Raw genomic sequence first — 21648 nt, 5'->3', positions numbered from 1 at the left:
TTTGGTCTGAGTCCATCTGAGACTTAATTTCTTGCTGCTGTTGATCAAATGTCCAGATATTATGGAAAAAATGGTCATAGAAATGGATCTGGGTAAAATATTTCAGGGATTTGTTTACTGTATAATGTGATGTGACACCCATATATATATATATCAGTTCTCTGTCCCAGAAAAGGAAAACTAAAAATTAGAAAAACATTGACATGAACAATTTCAGTGGCTTGTTTTAAACCTATAAGTCTGAAGAAATAGCATGAAATAAAACTCCTACCTCCACTAAGGAAAACTTGATATGTTGGTCCAAGCAAAATGTTTTAGTTGATCCCACTTTTTTTTCTTCCAATTCCACAGCTGTTTTGTTAGTGAAAAGAAAAACAATGAGAAAGCTCATTTACATCCGACTAAGATACAGTTGCTCTTTTTTATTTTTTCTTTTTTTTTTCAGTTCAGTTTGTGAATCAAGAAGTTTAATGGAGCCAAAGTCTTCAAAGATCCTTTAGTAGGATAAATGAATGTAACTGAGATATGTTTAAGCAGTAATGATAGTGCTTAGTATTTGTTTTATTTTTGCAGTGAAGCTAATTCTTACTTTATTTTAAACTTGAGTTGAAGTGTACCCTGAACTATGAGCTTATGCCTGTTGAAGTCACTGCTTGAGTCAGGTTCTCTGTGTAGGAATGCTACACTGAAAACACATCAGGGGAACAGGGAAATGGAAATATAATGAAAACAATAAAGAATCATAGAAGCACAGAATCAGAGAATAGCTTGGATTGGAATAGTCTTTAAAGATCACCCAACTCAAACCCCTTCAGTGGGCAGGTTGCCCCACACCAGCTCAGGATGCCCAGAGCCACATCTATCCTGGTCTTGAGCACTTCCAGGGATGGGGCACCCTCAGTTCTCTGGACAGCTGTGCCAGTGCTAGAAAAACCAGCAGAGCAGAAATCAATAAAGTGTCCACTGTGGAACAAATGTTGATTATTAAATTTAACGAAGTGGTGTAAGACTATATCTTATTATACACAGATATAGAGATGCCTTATGGATCTGGAGATACCTTGCTGCTAGAGAGTTTTAGGAGCAACAATAGTAATTCCCTCTTGGAATTTTGTATGCTATGACATCATAAATATTTTCTCCTAATAACATTTGAAAATGCAGAAACATATCCTGACTAGATTTATTTGAAACAAGATGATTTAGTCACATTCTTAGTGGAGGGATATGTAATAGAATTTCTGAATTAACATTTACCATTGCGATTTTTAAAGATTATTTTTGAAAGTTTTGGCTTTCAAGGGAAAAATGAGTAGAACTATTTATAATATTTAACTTCCAGCTGACTTCATTGTTTCTTTGAGTCTCTGCGTCTTAATCAGTAACCAAAATCAATTCTGATTCTTTCAGTCAGGAAAAAGTAATTAAAAGGTTAAAACTTCCAAAATGCTTTGAAAGACAGGTAGGCAGGAAGAAGACAATAGCTTAGAGGTTACAAGAAAAAAAGCCACAGTGCAAGCTTCACTGGTTAAAAAAATTGAATTTTTGTAATTCTTTGCCTATGTTATCAGGCGAAGCTTACGGTAATCCTCCCAGAAGGTGGATGGGCTACAGGTATTTAATGTATTCATGGAAGCTGTGCAGAGTATTGGCAGAATTCAAAGCCTGGAGTGAGGAGCTCCCAAACAAGTGTTGCTGAGCCAGGGCCCCCGTTGACTTACAAATCCAGTGTGCAGAGACATGTGCAAAGCAGCATCTGTGCTAGGCAACTGTGCTGTGTGTATCAACACATGTCAGAAACAGACCTCTCATTAGTTCCCACCTCAGGCCGTGTTGGATACACATGGAAATGCATGTCCAAAAGTTGGACACGACTCACAAGGAAACAGGTGAACAACCCTGACATTACTGCTGCCAAGCCTGGCAGGAATTTTATTCCACATGACATTTCCTATGGTTGGACTTAAAACTCTTTTTGCTCTCTGTAGTTCACTCAGGCAATTCTTCACCCTGCCGTGCCATTACAGCTAACCTTCCAGCAATTTAGGAAGAGATTGACTAAATTTGTTGACTAATGGGGTAGCATCTTTCATTTTTTTTTTCCTGCTCTCAGGCTTTTTGTCTTTTGGCTTTTGCTGAGCATAAAAGGGGTGGGATGCCACATCCACAGGACAGGACTCTAGGCTGAGAGTCAAGAGATGGAGAACTGCTTTGCTTGATCCTTGTAACACTGTGACTTGACTGACACCTACCACACCCTGATTACTCAAAGAATCTAGGAACTTAAATAATTGATTCTGATTTCTAAATTACTTTTTATTTGTAAGCAAGAAAGCTGAATACTTATTCTCTGAAAGAGTGGTGAGAAATTGACACATGCTCCCAGGGAGCTGGTGGAGTCACCATCCCTGGAGGTGTTCAAGAACACCTCAAGAAGATATAGCAGTGGGGGACATGGTTAATGAGCTTGATGAGGATGGATTGGCGTTGGGCTTGGTGATCTTAGAGGTCTTTCCCAACCTGAATAATTCTATGATTCCATTCTATATTTGTTCCATATACTGAATATCTAACTAATTACACTAAGAAGCTCTGAGGTTTTCCAGCTAGAAGTTTATTGAGATAACTGTGCTGAGACCTGTAACTCTGATAGGAGTAAACAGTTCTTCCACTGATACCAAGCATGGTGAAGCTGATACAAAACAGCTGGACCTGGACTTACAGTTTATTTAACAGTAAGCTATCTAAAAATATTGATTTGCACTGTCTGTGCTTCTGCTCTCTGCCTCTGACCCGTGGCCTCTTCTTGTGTAAACATGCATTCTTTGGCTGGTGAGAGACATAATGATGGTCTCTGGTCCATAAGCTGAAATCAAGTTTGTTTAAAAAGCCTCTCCAAGGACTCTTCACCCACTGAAAGTCAATGATGATGGTCCTTATAAATCTGATGCTAATAACAACATTGTGAACTGCTCGGCCATGTCGTAGTGCTGACCGAAAAAACACAGGCTCAAATACCACGTAGATCATTTTAGAACATTAGCATGTATGCACAAAAAGTTGTTACAGCTGAAATTGCAGTACAACAGAACTACTCCTATGCCATGGATCTCTTCAGTATTTAAAGAAGGGCTATATGAAAGAAGAGGACAGACTCTTTAGCAAGATCTGTTGTGATAGAGAAAGGGGAAATGGAACCAAATTAAAAGAGGAGATATTTAGACTGGATATGATAAAAAAGTTTTTTGCAATACCGGTGGTGAGATGCTGGCACAGGTTGCTGAAAGAGGTGGTGGGTGTCCTGTCCCTGGAGACATTCAAGGTCAAGCTAGATGAGGCTCTGAGCATCTGATAGAGCTGTGGGTGTCCCTGGTCAGGGGAATTAGACCATAGCTATAAAGATCCCTTCCAACTAAAACAATTCTATGACCCTATGATCTGCAGAGACCCAGAGCTTTGCTTGGACACATTTTGTCTCCTGCAGTGACATTGGTGTACCCTTCCTTTTCAGAAAAAAATTAAAATCCACCCATGTGAGCTTTGTAAAAGACTAGTCTTATCTCCAATAGAAGGAAAACAGCTGATATTTCTAGTCATCACTAAGAATGGACATCGCTGCTTTCTCTGAAAAAAAAATAGTATTAAACAGTGCAAATCATCATCAAGAGCTCTCTAGAACTTGGAGACAGAAAGAAGTAGAGCACCATTCCTTTTTTGAATGAGTTATGAGTAACACAGTGAGAAACACTTTAGAGCAAATTCCTTGAAATCTTTGACTGCCTTTGAAATACCAGGACCCAAGTGACCTGGAAGAGCGGGATCCAGGACATCAGTCCTACCAAGAGCCCCATTCCAGTTCAGGATAAATGTGTGCCACATGGGGAAGAGCACTAATGTAGAATCATAGAATTGTTTGAGAAGGAAAGAACCTTTCAGGGTCATCTGATCCAACTCCCCTGTGATAGTGGGGACACCTACCTGTTCCACTGCCACCCTACTCTTGCTGTAAAAAACTTTTTTCCTGTATCCAAATCTCCCCTCTTTTAGTTTGTAGCCATTTCCCCATGTCATATTACAACAAATCCTGCTGAAGAGTCTGTCCCCTTCTTTCTTATAGTCCCCTATTTATGTCTGAGGTTATGGCTATTTAGGAGTATTTAGGAGATGTTTACCTGCTGCAGAGGTGAATCTAGGTCTTGAGTGAAGTGTTCCCAGCTCTAGAGAGGAAGGATTCCTGCATACATCTGGGGGCTTCCTAGCAAAAAGATGCCAGACAGGCCTAGAAGGGTAATATGGGATGAGTGAAGACTGGCCATAGTTTTCTTCTCCCCTACAGCCTGGGCTTTCTGTAAAAGGGGGTTGTCCAGCTTGTTTGCATTTCATGGTAGGCTGTGCACAAATTTCAGTGGCTGCAGATTGAATCAATCAATCCTTCAAACTTGTATTAACAAATGACTGCATACCAGCATCCTGCTGGAGGTGGTTAACATAGGTACCAAGTCCCATTCTGTCTGTGTCATCAGAATCAGTACTTCATTTCTTGAACAGGGGAACCATGTGATGCATGAAGGCTAACATACAGTGGAGAAGTCACTGCACAAACCCAGGCATTTAAAGAAAAACATCTTGAGGCAGATGAAATCCATTGCCCTTTGAGGGTTCCTATTTAGAATCAAAGATTCATAGAATCATTAAAGCTAGAAAAGGCCTCCAAGAAGCCAAGGGGCACTAGCTCAGGTATCTGATGTGAGATAATCAGCAGCCTATTCAAAACAAACAAGCAAACACAAACTTATATGATTGTACATGGCATTCATGGCTCTTTCTAAACACATTATTGAGAATTAATGCTTAAAACCTTCGTACTCTTTTAAAAAGATCAGTTGAATTAAAAGATCAATGAAAGTGATATGTAAAATTCCTGGAGGTGTAGCAAGTTTAAATGAAATGGGCACCGATCTATATTCTTGGGTTTAAACCTCATATTAGCAAATAAATGACATTTTGCAGCTCTGAATGGACAAGTATGTAAATTCATACGCAAGTTTTAAGTTGTCCAGTGAAATGCAGAGCTAACATCCTTGTAGCCTGCTACAGAGACACTGAGATCCTTGTCACTTATTAAAGTTTTATTTTGTTCCCCCACGAACAAGACAATTAATTATTTAGAATACCAATCAATCAGGGGTTAGATGTACTAATCAAAAACATTCCAGCTGCTAAGCATTGCTCACTTAAGACATTGATCAGCTGTAGGATGCTCTGTAGACCATTTAGATGAGTATTTTCTGACAATGTGCTTCAAACCCCCTTGAGGTCAAATCTTTGACACCGTCTGCTGGACCATGTGGAAGGTTGAATGCCAGACTGTCTGACAGACTGTAATTATTTTCTGTCCTGATGCCCTTTCTGCAGTCATTAGGGGATCAGATTTCTGAGAAAGCCAGAAAAGTTCCTTGTACTGCAAGCAGCTAATGGGCTGAAAATGAGTCCCCTTTGTTATGTTGATGATTTGCCACTGGATGTTGTTTGAAGCCCAGAATTGATTATTTCGGGCTATTCTTGATCTTTCTTGCTTTCTTGTGTTTTCCTCCATGCTGAAAGATGTGTGGTTGGTATTCAAATGCAATTGGTTCACTGGTGGCATCTTCAGGTACTCTGATAAGGGTAGATGTCAACAGAGAGTCCCCTAAAAGTGTTGATGATGGGCTCTACTGCTAGCTGCTGAATGAGCATGATGAAACTTAGATTTCTGTCTTTCAGCACAATGCCTCGACTATTCATAGAAATAGCTGAGAGAAATTAAGACGACGTTTCCCAATAAATAATTGAAGAACAAGACACATTGTTTGCAGTCCTAACATGACTGCAAATTTAGGCTATTGCCTAGCAAGTTACTATACAAATTCCCCTTATGCTGACCCCTGTGGTAATTGGAATTTCAATTATTCATTTTCAATTACAAGCATGGCATGATGATCACAAATGTCATTAAGTATTAAATTACATCTAATGATAGATGGATGGAAGGATAGGTAGATGATTCTCCAGATATTTCCTTTATTTAATGCCAGTAAATCATGCACACGTTTTTTTATGAAAGAACTTTTTTTAAAATACCAAGAATATATGAAAACATCTTTTTATTTGCAGTGGATAAACCCCCTTTCATGCACATTATCTGACAGCAGCATATGTTTTAGCCGTCTGCATCATTAAGGTAAGTGGTGCCCAATGTGTGTGTACACAAAAGCAGGTACTTCGGTGGGCAGAGGGTGGCAAACAAAGGGAGACCACTTGCTTCCTGCCCTATTAGAGATGACATCCTGGTGCTTGTAATTGGGATCTTTCCTTAACAGCTCTCTCAGTGTCTTTCAATTGTGCAGTAGTATGTGCAATGAGCTCTACCACACACCATGTATTAGCAACCTGGAAGTGGAGAAATTAGCAGTGGGATGTGATGCCAAAAGTATATTTGATTTATGTTAGATGACTTGTGTTCACTTGTTAGTTCTTTGGCATGATATGTAGCCGTTCTCAGCAGGAAAATCTGCAAAAGGACTCAGAATTATAGCGTAGAGTCATAGAATCATATCACAGAATGGCTTAGGTTGGAGGGGTACTTAAATATCATCTAGTTCCCATCCCTTGCCATGGGCTGGTTGCCCCCCACCAGCTCTGTCTGCCAGGGCCCCATCCAACCTGGCCTTGAGTGCCTCCAGGGGTGGGGAACCCACAGCTCTCTGAGCAGATGTGTCAGGGCCTCAGCTCCCTCTCAGTAAAAAATTTCTTCCTAACATCTAACCTCAATCTTCCCTCTTAGTTTAAAGTCACTCTCCCTAGTACTATCACTATCAGATTGTATAAAAAGCTATCCTGCTTGTAAGCTTCCCTCAGCTACTGGAAGGCCACAGTGAGGTCTCCCTGCAGCCTTCCCTTCTCCAAGCTAAATGTTTCAAGCTCCATGTCTTTGTAGGAGAAGTTCTCCAGCCCTCTGAACATCTCCATGGTCATCCTCTTGGACCCACTGCAACAGCTCCACATCCTCCCCAGACTGGAGGCCTTAGTCATTACCCATGACTATAAGAGACCTTCCAAACGTTACTGTGTGAACATAAATAATGTCTATAAAGTGACACCATTATCATTTATGCAAAATAGAACTGAAACAATATTAAAATAGCTTGCCCTAGGCTGCATATTGGCAGAGACATTGGCTAAGACAGATCCTATGTCTTCTTCTTAAATACCTCTTCTCTGCCAGTTCTGAATTTCTCATTTGTCTGATGAGAATGAAACTATTCTTACCAAATCTAAATATCCTGATTTCATACTTATCACTTTTACAGTTTACCCATGACCTTTCTGCAATGGTATCTTCTTCACAAACATCACCTTCTCTGCTGTCCGGGTATTTATTGATTAATGTTGTCCATTTTCACCGTCAGCCTATTACTTTTCTCACTCCTTTCCTCTTCTCCCCTTCCTCTTTTCTATACAGACGTCTATTCATGTTCTGACATGGAAGCATTCCTTTGCTAGTTACAACCTGCAAACCCCACTTGGTTATCAGTCCCCCACCTGACTTCTTTGTTCATATACTTATCCTCTCTCTCCTTTTTCATCCCTCCCCTTCCTGGACTGTGTTTTCTGCCTTTGTGAAGCCCTTCTTGCAGTGCCTGTAGCAGCAGTTGGAGAATCATCCATCACTGCAGTCTCAGCTTTGCTCCTGCAAGGCACAGAATCGAGGAGCTGATTAGAGCTGGAGGGCCCCAGTCAGGTTTGTGTTGCTGCCAGCTCTTCCTGGGAATTGCTACTGTGCAGATTTTACAGATACAATCTCATATGAGCTGATGAATAATTCTTCATGGGTTTTTTTTCCTCTTTCTTTTTTTTCTTTTTTTCCTTTTCTCTTTTTTCTTTGTTGTTTTTCTTTTTTCTTTTTTTCTCTTTTATCTTTTTTCTTTTTTTTCCTTTTTCCTTTTTCTTTTTTTCTCTTTTTTTTTCTTTTTCTTTTTTCTTCTTTTTTCCCTTTCCTCAAGTGAGTGGCAAAAATACAAGAATGATACACTTTGAAACAAGAAGGCCTTTTTGATATTGCTGACTAAGGGGCACAAATGGGCTTCTGCTCCTCATGGTGGTGGTGCATGGAGTTAAAACAAGCTGGTGACCAGATGCTGGTGGTGTTCCCCAGGGGTTTGTGTTGGAGTCTGTCCTGTTTAATGTCTTTATTGACCATCTGAGTGGGAAGATTGAGTGACCCCTCAGTAAGTTTGCAAATGGCACCGGGTTGTGAGGAAGTGTTGATGTGCCTGGGGGTAGGAAGTGAACTGGACAGGCTGGATCAATAGGCTGAGGCCAATTGTATGTGTGTTAACAAGAAAAGCAAGTACCAGGTCCTGCACTTTGGTCACAAAAATCCTAGGCAACTCTACAGGCTTGGGGCAGAGTTGCAGAAAAGTTGTGTGAAGGAAAAGAATGTAAGGATGTTGGTTGACACATGGCTGAACATGAGACAGCAGTGTGCCCAGTTGGCCAAGGGTACCAATGGCATCCAGCCTTGTATCAGCAAGAGTGCAGCCAGCAGGAGCAGGAGGTGATAATCATCCCTCTGTACACAGCTCTGGTTAGACCACATCTCAAGTACTGTGTTCAGTTTTGGGCCCCTCACTACAAGAAAGACATGGAGGCCCTGGAGCGTGTCTACCAACCAAGAGAGGGGTCTGGAGCACAGTTCTTAGGTTCTTAGGTTGAGCAGCTGTGGGAACTTGGTTTCAGTATGTAAACAACAATGCCTGGATAAACTTTGAAACAAGGAGGCCTTTTTGATATTGCAGTCTAAGGGAGAGACAAGATTTGTTAGCTGGAAGACAAAGTTAAACAAACTCAACCTTGAAGGATGTAGCAGTGAGGCTGATTAAGCATTATAACACATAACCAGGAGAGGAGGCAGAGTCATCATTATTCTGGTACTATAAAACCAGATTAGCTATATTTTGGAAAACTCAGTCCACCTGCTGGGAGTAGTTGTTTTGTCTGTACTGAGAAGGGCTGATGTGAGACCTCTCTGTCCACGGAAACTTTGCATTTCTAAATTGTTTTGTGAATGCAGGTGGAATTCACCCTGTTGCACTGAGAAAACTACTTTAATATCTTTCTTAAATATCTTTCTGTCCTTGAACGAGAAGTGATACACCCATGGGATGTAGATGGGCTCCTAGGTGCTTACCCCAGGAGATGTCATTCACATCCCAAGCGTATGCTCTGCCCCTAGAGACTGCTTGAGAGACAGGTCCCAAAGCACTGTAGGTTACACTTTAGTATAGAAAATTTAGTATAGAAAATTGCTACTATGCGGATAAAATAAACCAAATCATAAACTGGAGCAAAACAAATAGTGTTTAATGGTTTTTTTGTTTTTTTGGTTGCCCCTGCACGTGAAACAGTGATGACCATTGAGGGAGATATCTGGCAGTTTGGTTATTAAATTTATCCACTTGATGTGTGTGCAATGCAGCCTTACACCCATTTTACTCTTTCACTTGGCCTTTATTCTAAAAAGATGGGATTCCTCTCATTTAAGATCAGATGTCTCCATCTAAGCTGGGCACTTCGGGCTCTGTATGTTCTCAGTACTAAAAGGTGATATTAAAGGAACTGTTGGTCTCAGCTATTGCAGATGCCTCCTTAAAGACAAGGTGAGTCATGCTGTAATATTGCCTATTTTCCTCCAAAGGTTAAAGAGGGAATATAGGATAGAAGTTTGATGGTCTTAATTTGGTCACATGACCTTATCGATATTACCTCAATACCTCTGGAAATTTAACCTTTACATTATGTTTGGTTAGCTAGTTATTATAGATTAATGATAATGATCCACTGTGACCTGCATTATTTATTCATTCTCTTGCAACTCATTCCAGCCTGGAAAATGAAGCATTTGAATGCTTAAGACTCTCTGCAAATAGTTTGGCTTTTAAGAAGGGTCTTAGCGAGGTACAGCTGTTCCAAAATGAGGTCTTTGGCTTGACTGCTTGGATTTTGCATCATTTTTGGCTCAAACATTTATTTCCTGAACTTTAAAGGAAATCTGTCATTCATTGTTACCAATTAGATTCCTTTGCAACATGACCTGGAAACTCTTCCCAACAACTTGTTGTTATTAATAACGTGAACTACAGCTGGGGTGTGCCAGTAGTTCAGGAGTCACAGAGCAACATGACAGTTTAATTTGGTACCTTGATGAGATTTCTGCCTGCAAAGTTGCACAGAATACAAAAGATTCTGCCCATATGACATTGTTGGGAACACTCTAAGGAATTCCCAGACTACCTTCATTTATTTGGAAACATTCACACTCCAGGATTTAAAAAGGCATGTATTATAAGAGACAAACCTGATCACCCTAATAATTAATGATCATATTTAGCTGTTTGTCTGAGAACTTTGTAAACATTCATTGACTAGTCACTGTCCCACCAAACCATATAAGAACTATTAATTATTCTATTTAAGTGACATACATCCCACTACTGATGGAGCCATCTTACTGAAGCTGTGGACTTACAGATATGTCTTCAGCAAAGTCAGGGATGAATAGCTTAAAGTCCATTACTTGTCAAAAAGATGCCATTACATGCCACTGTACTCAGTGAATCCCAAATTTGGCACATAAGCCTCACATTTGCTCTTGCTGTCCCAGGTTGACTGTTGCTCTGATGCCAATCCACATTAATTTCAGAACATGACTTTACAGTGAGGTTCTTGTGGCTGTTGTACTCTGAGACTGCAGAGCTGAGAGCAGAGGAAAGAGTGAATCTCTGCTTCATCTATGTCACTTGGCAACCTCCTAAAAGCTGAGCAAAAAAATGCCTACGTTAAACTCCCATCACTGTCATTCAGATACTTTCAATCCAGTTAACAACAGAATGAAAGTATGCCTGACCTTAACCACATAAGACGAATCTGGCAAAAGTTGGATGTTGCCAGGTTTTTGCTTTACCAATCACTGCAGAATATGTTTTAACACTGAGTCTGTATGGCAACTGTCAGTAGTGTCCACCCGTGTCCTCAAGAAACTGTAAGTTATGAGGTATTATAGTGTATGTCAAGTTTGAAAACTATTTAATTATGGGATATTTTCAAAAGACTAAAGGGAAATTGATGCCCAACTTCATATATCAACATTATTAACTTTATCACTGTTAAGCAGTAGAGTTGGACTCAGTGGTCCTTACAGTTCCCTTCCAATTTGGGACATTCTGTGATTCTAAGCAGAGCAGAACTACAGTCAGGCAATGACCATCATCTCTGAATATTGCCTAGGCATTTCCTATAGCACCATGAGATAATTAAGCACCCTAAAAGTTTACAAGAATGTCAGGGAATGTACCCACGTTGGAGAAAAGTGTCACCGTGAATTGTCTTAGAAAACTTTCTGAAAGTTTTCATCTCACAGTACGTGAAAGTAAACACAGGAAACAAATAAATGAATCAATGGGCAAATGAGTTCTCCTTTTTCCCTCTCTTTTCTGAATGAAAGCAACTGCTGTACTTATTTTCCAGCTGAGAAGTGAAATTAAATTGTCTGGGTACTTGATGGCCTACTGTTTCTAAAAAACTATTAAGATGCTGCTTCCAAGTAGAGGACAGCTTTCTTGACCCTCTTTAGCTGGCTTTTCTAGTGGCCCCCTGATGACTTCATCACTGTGCAGCAGGCAGATCACCAGAGGTGACCATGTTTAACAGTGTCTTCTTTTAAATGGCAATTTAGTGAGCAAGGGAGCACTCTGGACTGGTTCCTGAATGTGGGGGGTGGGACCTGAGGGAGGAAGGGAACATTTAGTGCTGGCTATCTTGTCTCTAAGGAGCATGGTGATACAACAGGCTTCCAGTCACTCTAGGTCAAATGCTGTCTGGGAATATGAATCACCAATGCTAATGATAAGTCTATCCGGGAGCAGAATATCAAGCAGAAGCACTCACCTCTTTCTTGCAGAGTCTTGTAGTTTTGTAGTGAAAATGCAGTTTCACTTCATAGTGGTGCTTTATGAAAATTACACCTTCTAGATCATCATTCTTAGCCGATCTCTACAATACTGATAGTGGAATTTTGTTAGTAACATTTGGACTCATTGGTCACGTTGGGCTAAGTCCTGCTGGCTTTGCTTGTCCTTTTTTCAGTCTTCAGTAAAGGGAAACCAACTTGAACTTTTTTTCATTTTTGACAGAGAATCAACATTAGGTATTAAGAGAAGAACAGATTAATGCTCAAAGCTTTTCTTCTAATTGAACTTTGGCAGCACTGCTTTGACCTGACCTCATTTCAAAGTCCCTGTGGTTCAGGCCTCCCACATCTACGCTGCCCTACTGTCGTGATCAGCATTTTCCTTCATGGTTCTTGAGCATGACAGAGCAGTTGGGTGGGCACGTAGGCAAAGACAGCATCTTACTTTTTGGGTTGGAACAAAAGTTCCAACCAAGTTTGATACGAGGTCTCACAAATACATGGCAAGTGGAGATACCTGCTGCTCATATCACAAAGGCATCTCTGCCAAGACAGGAAACACCCTGACACTTCCCTCCATGTGTTATCCAGGAATGTGTTTTCAACACCTGAGCAATGAGTGAGACCCAGGTTTCCTCTCCTGGACACCCAGCACTTCCTGCCGCAGGTGTTTTCCCTCTTCTTTCATTTATTCCGCATTTGGATCTCTAGTCAATGTTGTTGAAAGGGCATAAAGGTTCACCTTAAGGGGAATTGTGACAGATAGAAAACATTTATCAAAAGGAATCTCTTCTGGAGGCAGAGGAAAGAAGAAAAGACAAATGGCAACAAGACCCTCAAGGCAAATTTCTGCTTAAATACTTCTGGGGGCCCAGCTTCAGACGCTTGTGCTGAGAGCAAGCAGCCATTCTCACATCCTTGGTTTCAGTGTAGTTCTTTGCATCAAAGCCACACGAGCACAAATGTGGTGATTGCAGAGCGGATGAACGGTTGTCTTCTCCACCCAGCTCTGAAGCTTTCACTCAGCATTTCTGAGCCTTTATTTGCAAGGAGTAAAGCTGCCCATCAGACAATGTCATCAAATGAACCAAAAGGAGGACTGGTTTCACTCTGAAGTGAACCTATTGTGGCAGCACTTTAGAACACAGCGACAGTGTCTTAAGATGCTCCTTTATTTTTCCTTCTGTAGACTGTTCTTTTTAGAAACCTAACCCTGCATGTGATTATTTTTATGATCTGAGAAAAGGCTATGGAAACAGTTTATCTTTTTGTGTTTATATAAATTCTCTAATCTAAATCTATTTTTCACTCATCCATTTAAAAGCAAAAGAGACTTTTATGGTACTCTGAGAAAGATCCTCCACTATAAATCAGCATTTCACTATTGAATTTCAATTAATTTCACTCTTGGCTAAGTATACTACAAGGAATCTAGGTAGCTGAGTGGTCTGGCCTTTTGGTTTAGTGGATTGTATTATACAAACTTGCAGGAAATAAAGGAATGTATCTAATTATTTAGCATTTCTCTGAGATAACATATATTTTATTTGAGCTCTCTAAGTGTATTACTCCAAAGCATATATTCTCCTTTCTTCCCATCTCTTTTTGTATAACTCCTTTTCTTTCTCTCTCTCTTTTTAAAATAAAAGTCGTTACTGATCCAATTTAAGTAAGGTAATAAAAAAGAAGAGGAAAAAATATTTCCCTCTAATTTTATAGGAATTCAGCCTTTGGAGCAGCAGCATTCTTCAAACTATAACTAGTTTTCATTGAGATGAGTTGCTTTCACAGTGGAAATATTCTTCAAATGCTTGGCTGCAAGAGAAAATAACCATCAACTTGTTGAAATCATGCCTCCTTGCTGCTGGACAAAGTCTAACCACTAAATACCAAGAAGCAAAAGTAGGAACTTCCTTAATACAGGTACTCAAATACAATTTCCACTTCTGTTTCCACCCATCCAATGGTTCTAGAATCAGCCTTGAGAAGTCTGCAAGCTGCGCACATGAATGCGAACAGAAATAAAAGTAAGATGGAATAAAAAAAGAATAAGAGGTGATAAACTTCTTAATCCTACTTGCCACTTGTGCACACAGCTCTAATAGGTGTATGCAAGGGAACAAAGAGTCTTCAGGCTATATTAACTTTAGATGACTGACATTGAATTTGGTGAGAGTTTTTTGCTGGAGACAACTGATCTTTGGCCTCTCTTGTGATCCTTAGGTACACTGCCCTCTTTCCCCAGTTTGGGCATTTGTGTGAGATATCATGGTTATTCACTGAGGTTTCCGTGAGAGAAAACAGAGAAGGCCCTGTGCACTTTACAGTATGGCATGGCAATTATTTCTACCCAAAATCCAATTTTGGAAACAGAAAAAAGAAAAGAAGAAAAAAAGAAAGAAAGAAAAAAAAAGAAAAAAAGAAAAAAAAAGAAAAAAAAGAAAAAAAGAAAAAAAGAAAAAAGAAAGGGAAGGGAAGGGAAGGGAAGGGAAGGGAAGGGAAGGGAAGGGAAGGGAAGGGAAGGGAAGGGAAGGGAAGGGAAGGGAAGGGAAGGGAAGGGAAGGGAAGGGAAGGGAAGGGAAGGGAAGGGAAGGGAAGGGAAGGGAAGGGAAGGGAAGGGAAGGGAAGGGAAGAAGAAGGCAAGAAGGCAAGAAAGAAGGAAAGAAGGAAAGAAGGAAGGAAAGAAGGAAAGGAAAGAAGGAAAGGAAAGAAGGAAAGGAAAGAAGGAAAGGAAAGAAGGAAAGGAAAGAAGGAAAGGAAAGAAGGAAAGGAAAGAAGGAAAGGAAAGAAGGAAAGGAAAGGCAACTTGTTTCTCTATTCCCCTTTGCAGAAAGCAAATTGAATGAAAAAATAGTACTGAGAGGAAGAAAATTGGTCTTGGTGTTCTGTATGACATCCACACATATGTGTCACAGTGGGCTGTAAAGTGGGTCCAGAGGAGGGCCACAGAGGAATAAGAAGGCTGGAGCACCTTTCCTATGAAGATGCATTGAGGCTGTTGGGCTTGTTCAGCCTGGAGAAGTGAAAGCTACAGGGAGATCTCATTGCAGCCTTCCAATACTTGAAGGGAGCTTATGAACAGGAGGGAGCTGATTTTTTACATAGTTTCCCCTGGTCAAGTGGTAGGCGACTCTGCTCATGGCAGGGGGATTGAAACTAGATGATCTTTGAGGTCCTTTTCAATCCAGGCCATTCTATGATTCTGTGATTCATAGTGATAGGACAAGAAGGAATGGCTTTAAACTAGAAGGGAGAATAGTTAGACTAGATTTTAGACAGAATTTTTTTTACTCAGAGAACAATGAGACCCTGGCAGAGAAAGTGTGGGTGTTCCATCCCTGGAGGTGTTCAAGGCCAGATTGGATGGGGCCTGGGGCAGCCTGATCTGATGGGGAGCAACCACTCCATGGATGCACTTGGATGTGGGTGATCTTTAAGGTCTCTTCCAACATAAATGATTCTGTGATTTTGTGGTTCCGTAATTCTGTGTTCATCACAGAATCATGGATTGTAGGGGTTGGAAGGGACTTTTACAGATTGGGTGTGAACTGTAAAAACCAACCCCCTGCCAAAGCAGCTCCCTAGACCAGGTTGCACAGGTAGGTGTCCAGGGGGGTCTTGAATGTCTCCAGAGAAGAAGACTCCACAACCTCTCTGGGCAGTCTGTGCCAGTGCTTCATCACCCTTACTGTGAAGAAGTTCCCATGCACATTTGTGCAGAACTTCCTATGCTTCAGTATGTGACCATTTCCCCTCATCTTGTTGCCACAAACTGCTGAGTCCAGCCACGTCCTTTTGCCACCCGCTCCTTAGATATTTATAGACGTGGATTAGATCCCCTCTGAGTCTTCTTTTTTCAAGGCTGAACAGACCCAGGTCTCTCATCCTTTTCTCATAAGAGAGGTGCTCCAGGCCCTTTACCATCTTTGTACCCCTCCACTGGACTCTTTCCAGGAAATCCCTGTCTTTTTTCTACCAGGGAGTCCAGAAGTGGACACAATATTTTAGGTGAGGCCTCACCAGGGCAGAGTAGAGGGACTTGATTTGGTCAGGATGATTGTAAGTCATTTCCAGCTGTCTTCTGCACTCAAATATCATTTTTCAGTAGTCTGTTGTCTGCTGCTACTGTGTAGGGAGGCTCTTTGTCTTGCGTACATCCATCTTGCTATCTTCTTGAAAGAGAGACAGAGAATGGCAAGCTATTCAATCAGACTTTTATTTTTATGACCTTACGTCCATTCTCTTTTTCCAGTAAGTCTGCCTGACAAGGAGAAAAAGGTAAAATACAGGAAAATTAGGGAAGGAGCACCAAGTTTGGGGGTGTTCAGTTCAATTCTCCTATGGTTACTTTTCCATTGCAACTGTAAACACATTCTTTCTTTCTGAACACCTGTTTTTACTGATGGTGAGTATGGAATATCAGTGATCTTCCTGTACACCGGAGTAGTGAGGCAACTAGCTTGACTAGGAGCAGGGAAGGGAGAAAATGAGAGACATTTACAAGCCATCACATTTGATAAGGTAAACCATACATTTCTGCTGCTACTGGAGGATGAAAAGAAATGCATTTCTATTTTGTAATGAATAATCAAAGCCATTCCACATGAGGTTTCTCTCCAGCTAAACCTCGAAGCAATGACGCAGTGGATTTTTAATGACCCAGAGAGGAGAACAATGACCACCAATGCAGTTTGGGAGTACAGCGTTATTGTCATTTTTTACTCTAGTCTCCTTAAACCCTCTCTCTTTTTTCTTTTCTTTTTTTTAAGCCTTTGTTCTCTACCTTTCATCAGATAGTTCTGTTGTATGGTTATAAATAACTTTACGGCCTGTTTTTACTTACACACACACATTCTATTCTGTGGAATGAATGGTAACACTGAAATCAAGAACCATGCTTCTCCAGCTCCAAACAAAGGCACTTCTACTTCTCGACAGCACCAGGATTTGACCTGGGGGTCCTCCAGAACAGGGACTACAAAAGATTAACATTTCAGTCTGCTGAGCCCACCAGTGCAGTCTTGCCTTATCTCATAAGCTCTGCCGGAGGAATGAATTACCCTAGTTCATTAAGACTCGTTTTGAATTGTGGTGAGAGGTCACCACATAAGTCACCTCCAGTCTATTTTGCGAATAATATGGATTATGATAAAAGCCGGCTGGGAGGCTGAAGCCCGAGGATTTTGTTTTCTTTATTCTTCAAGGTGGGTAGAATACAGGGTGGGGAAACCCTGATCTGGACATTTCCTAACACTGCATAGTAGACTATAGAAAAGTCCTTTTTGTTCTTGTTTTATTTTAAGCCGTGAATAGGTGACCTCTTGATCTCTCTGACCCCTTTATTTTTGCCATGAAAGAACCAAAACTAGCGGTGCCCATACAAAATCTTCTTTCACTTGAGTTTTCTCATGATTAAATTCCCTGCTGTGTTTTTGTTTAAGTGCTCTGATGATGCCCTTTGGAATTGGGCAGATGTTTGACTCTTTGAAACTGCTTTTTTTTTTTTTTTTAATTTAGCAGTGGACTACAGTTGAGTCATGTTCATCCACATCAGGAATAAATGAGAAATGTTTCTGTAGTACCATTCATATCCCACCACCCAAAACTACTTTGCAAGGGATACACTGGTATACAGTAATTGGTGATTTGCATCACATTACTCTGATGTGCAGAATACTGTTCATAATAAAACAAAGGCTATCTCTGTGTCGGGTGGATTACTGGGAGCACACTAATTACAACTGTAGACTGCTTCAAACATAACCTTGTCAAACTTAGGTAACAGAGAGTAAAGTTGAAGTCAGATGGCTTATGATCTATTCTAATAACATACATAAAAATTAATGGAAGCCTATCACTGAGGAAAAATAAATGGAAATAATGTTGAAGAAAGTGGATGTGCTTCAAATATTATGAGTTAGTTTCTTACACGTATAATCCTACTGGCAGCGTGGGAGCTGTGATAATTCATTGCTGTTGAAATCACAGTCTTTAGAAGAGGAAGAGTAAAGTAAGATAGCATTTAGATTTGGTGCTGGAAACATATCTTTATAACAGATGAGCTCAATCCAGATTCTCTTTCATATTTCCATTGGTTAGGCCTCTGAAGACCACGTTTATTAAAGATGAGCATTCATATACTATCAGTATCTAAGATCAAGGCATCGTTGCTACTTACTATACAGATATAGTGAATTTTGCCCCAGAGAAAAGATAAGCTCAAGATTTACCATAAGCTGGTTATATATTGGATAGGCTAAGTGATTCTGTTATAAGTTTTGCAACGCTGTGCACAGATTTACTCTGGGGAAAAAAAAAACAAAACAAAAACAACAACAAAATATGACTTCCACTAGATCTGAGCAGAATTTTCCACATTTCTCACAGGCACAAACAAAACCCTCTGGCATCCCATTTATGACTGTTTTCCAGAGGTGTTCTGCATATACTGCAGAACCACATATCTTGGTTCAATTCCTTTGCTGGGGATACAGAGCTGTGTACCCCTCTACCCTGTCACTCTCCTGTTTTGAGCAATCCTAGTCCATATAACTTCAGTTAATGACCATTACTTAGTGTATTTCCATGCAGTCAAACACAAGTCAAATAAACATGAAAGAGGCATCATGTAAACTATTGAACAGGCATGTACTGGCAAACTTACACCGAAGGCCACCCCTCTTAGGAAGGGCCAATTTAATTACTTGCTTGAAAATGGGTCTAAGGTTTCCAGAACAATTTTTTCTGACCTTTACTTGAAAAACAACTTCCACCAAAGGACTGATCCTGTTATAATCCTTCAGGAGAATGCTTAGGATAAGTTTCAAAATGTAAATATAGTCCCAAATATTCTAACCAAGACAAAGAAGATTTCATAATAAAAAATGATTAGGCTTTAGCCTTGGAATGACTTGTACTCAGGTTTATCTTCCCATTGGTGATATTGAATATATACAAAGTAAAGCATTAGGAGTGTTCAGATCTCAGTGGACAAGGCAGAGGCAGCTCCTGTTCGCATTAGACCCAGGGAGTAATGTCAGTGAGATGTGGCTGTAGATGAGATGAACAGATCTGTAAACTCCTCCTTCCTCCCCATAATGTGTAAGAAGGATCACTATCCTTTCCCAGCCTTTGTTTACAGAGAGGCGGATGTGAGAGCTGTGGGGAGGACAAGGAGAGAGAAAGAGACAGACATTTAAAATGTCTCATCTTTATCCTGAGAATGGCTGCACTGAAGTACATTATTGCCTAGCAGAGAATTATCATTTTTGTGAGATCTTAAAAACCAACAGCTGTGAAATTGACTTCTAACCGATTTTAATTGAGATGGTCCAAAACTTAAAATATCAGAAATAAAAAGTCTGGATACTTATTCCACCAGATGATGTGTGAACTTCTTTATAGCATTTCTTGTATATCAGTTTCTGCCAGATATGCAGAAGATATGTGGTCCATTACAAAATATTGCTTTGGACATTTCCAAGATAATATCTTCTAAGCCCTTTCATGGATCACCATTGTCAAAGGCACCCAGCACAGTCAATTCCACCTGAAAATCATCAGTCATTGCACACTGAGCAACTTTTCATCTATTTCTAACGACATCCATTCTCTGATCAAAACAGGAGTGTAAGTCCAGGCCTTGGTTTTGCAGTGTTTTTACAGAACTGCATCAAGTGGTGGTGACAGCACCAGAGTCCACTTGGAAGCAATGAACTGGAGTAAGTAATCAGAATGGATCAGAGAGTTTTAGCTTCTCAAACACGATTTTCTGAAGATCTTGCAGTAACATGAACATTTTTATGGAGGAGTAGTGGTAGAGAGCACACCTGCCGGTTTAAGATATACAGTACAGTACAGCTGAAGAATTTGCATCTGATTCTCATAAGATCCTGTTAAACAGCAGTTCTATTCTATTTCTATTTATTTATTTATTTATTTATTTTTGACAGTGAGTCTCATAACTGTGTTTGTACACGATAAGAGTTTGGCTTAGCCACTGGGCCAGAATTGGTTTGTGATATGATTTAGTAAAACAACATTAATAAGGCTGTGTAGTTTCTGCATTTCTTGTCAGTGAGTGGTGAAATAGCTTTATCTGTTTTTGAAGCTCAGTATTAGGTATTATGAATAAAGCGATTAAGTATTGCATGCAGACCACCTGTTTAATCAGAGCCGACAGCTGAGCAGGCTGTTGTTTCAAATTAACTTTGAAAAAGTTGTTCAAATGGAGGTTTTTGGCAAGTGGAACTTAACTGTTACAAATATATATGGAAAACTCTTGTCTTGTTAGGAAAAAAGGAGAAATTCTATGAACAACATTGGTGATCATGAACTATGGCAGGTAATGATAGCTTCGTAGAGCCTTGGAGATGACTGCTGGACATACTGGACATTGTTGGACCCATAACAGCAGATGTGATCTCAGATTTCTCAGAACTATCTGCCATTAATGGTACATGAGCTTGCAATATCACCTGTCTGAGCTGTAGCTAAAGGTAAAGCTAAAGGCTGGGCATTACATGCTCTCATTCAGACAATTTATGACTACTTGTCTTTCTGTGTAGGTTTTCATTTGTCTTAGAAAGTGCTGAGGTGAGAAGAGCAGTACACATTTCAACTTGCAGGTGTAGAGCTGTTTAACTCTTCCATACTCACAATTGTTCAGTACCCTTCCAAGCAAGAAGAATTGCTATGTCAGGCTCAATCCATCTTGTTCCGCATTCTGGGATGTGTCAGGTCCTGCATTTTGGTCACAACAACCCCAGGCAACCCTAAAGGCTTGGGAAGGAGTGACTGCACAGCAGCAACACAGGGTCTTGAATATCTCCAGAGAATCCAGAACCTCCCTGAGCAGCCTGCTCCAGTGCTTCGTCACCCTTACTATGAAGAAATTCCTTTGGTGCAGAACTTCTTGTTCTCCCGTTTATGGCCATTTCCCCTTGTCCTGTCCCCACAGACCACTAAAGAGAGATTGGCCATGTCTTTTCAACTCCCACACTTAAGATGTTTATAAACATTTGTAAACGTTAATAAGATCACAAGACTTTGGTGTACGGATGGTCAGTCGGCTTAATATGAGTCAGAAGCATGCCCAGGTGGCCAAGAAGGCCCATGGAATCCTGACTTGTATCAGAAATCATGTGGTGAGCAGGACTAGGGAAGTAATCTTCCCTTTACTTGGCACTGGTGAGGCCCCACCTCAAGTACTGTGTTCATTCTGGTGTACCTCAATACAGAAAAGACATTGAGGTGCTGGAGCAGGTCCAAAGAAGGGCAGCAAGGCTTGTGAAGGGCTTGGAGAACGTGCCCTTTGTGGAGCGACTGAAGGAACTGGGGCTGTTTAGTCTGGGGAAGAGAAGGTTGTGGTTGAACCTTATTGCTGTCTTCAAATACTTGAAAGGTAATTGCAGTGAGAGAGTGGTTGGTCTCTTCTCACTGGTGACAGGTAACAGGACGAGGGGAGATGGCCTCAAGTTGCACCAGGGGGGATTAGGTTGGATATCAGGAAGAAATTACAGAAAGGGTTCTTAAGCGCTGGAATAGGCTCCCCATGGAGGTGGTTGAATCACGATCCCTGAATATGTTTAAAATCTATTCGGATGGCGCTCAAGAACGTGATTTAGTGGTGAGCTGTTAGA

The sequence above is a fragment of the Cyrtonyx montezumae genome, unplaced genomic scaffold, assembly GCF_038088225.1.
Source record: "Cyrtonyx montezumae isolate F1298 unplaced genomic scaffold, pur_monq_1.0 scaffold_12, whole genome shotgun sequence".
Lineage (NCBI taxonomy): Eukaryota > Metazoa > Chordata > Aves > Galliformes > Odontophoridae > Cyrtonyx > Cyrtonyx montezumae.
This window is presented reverse-complemented; position numbering follows the sequence as displayed.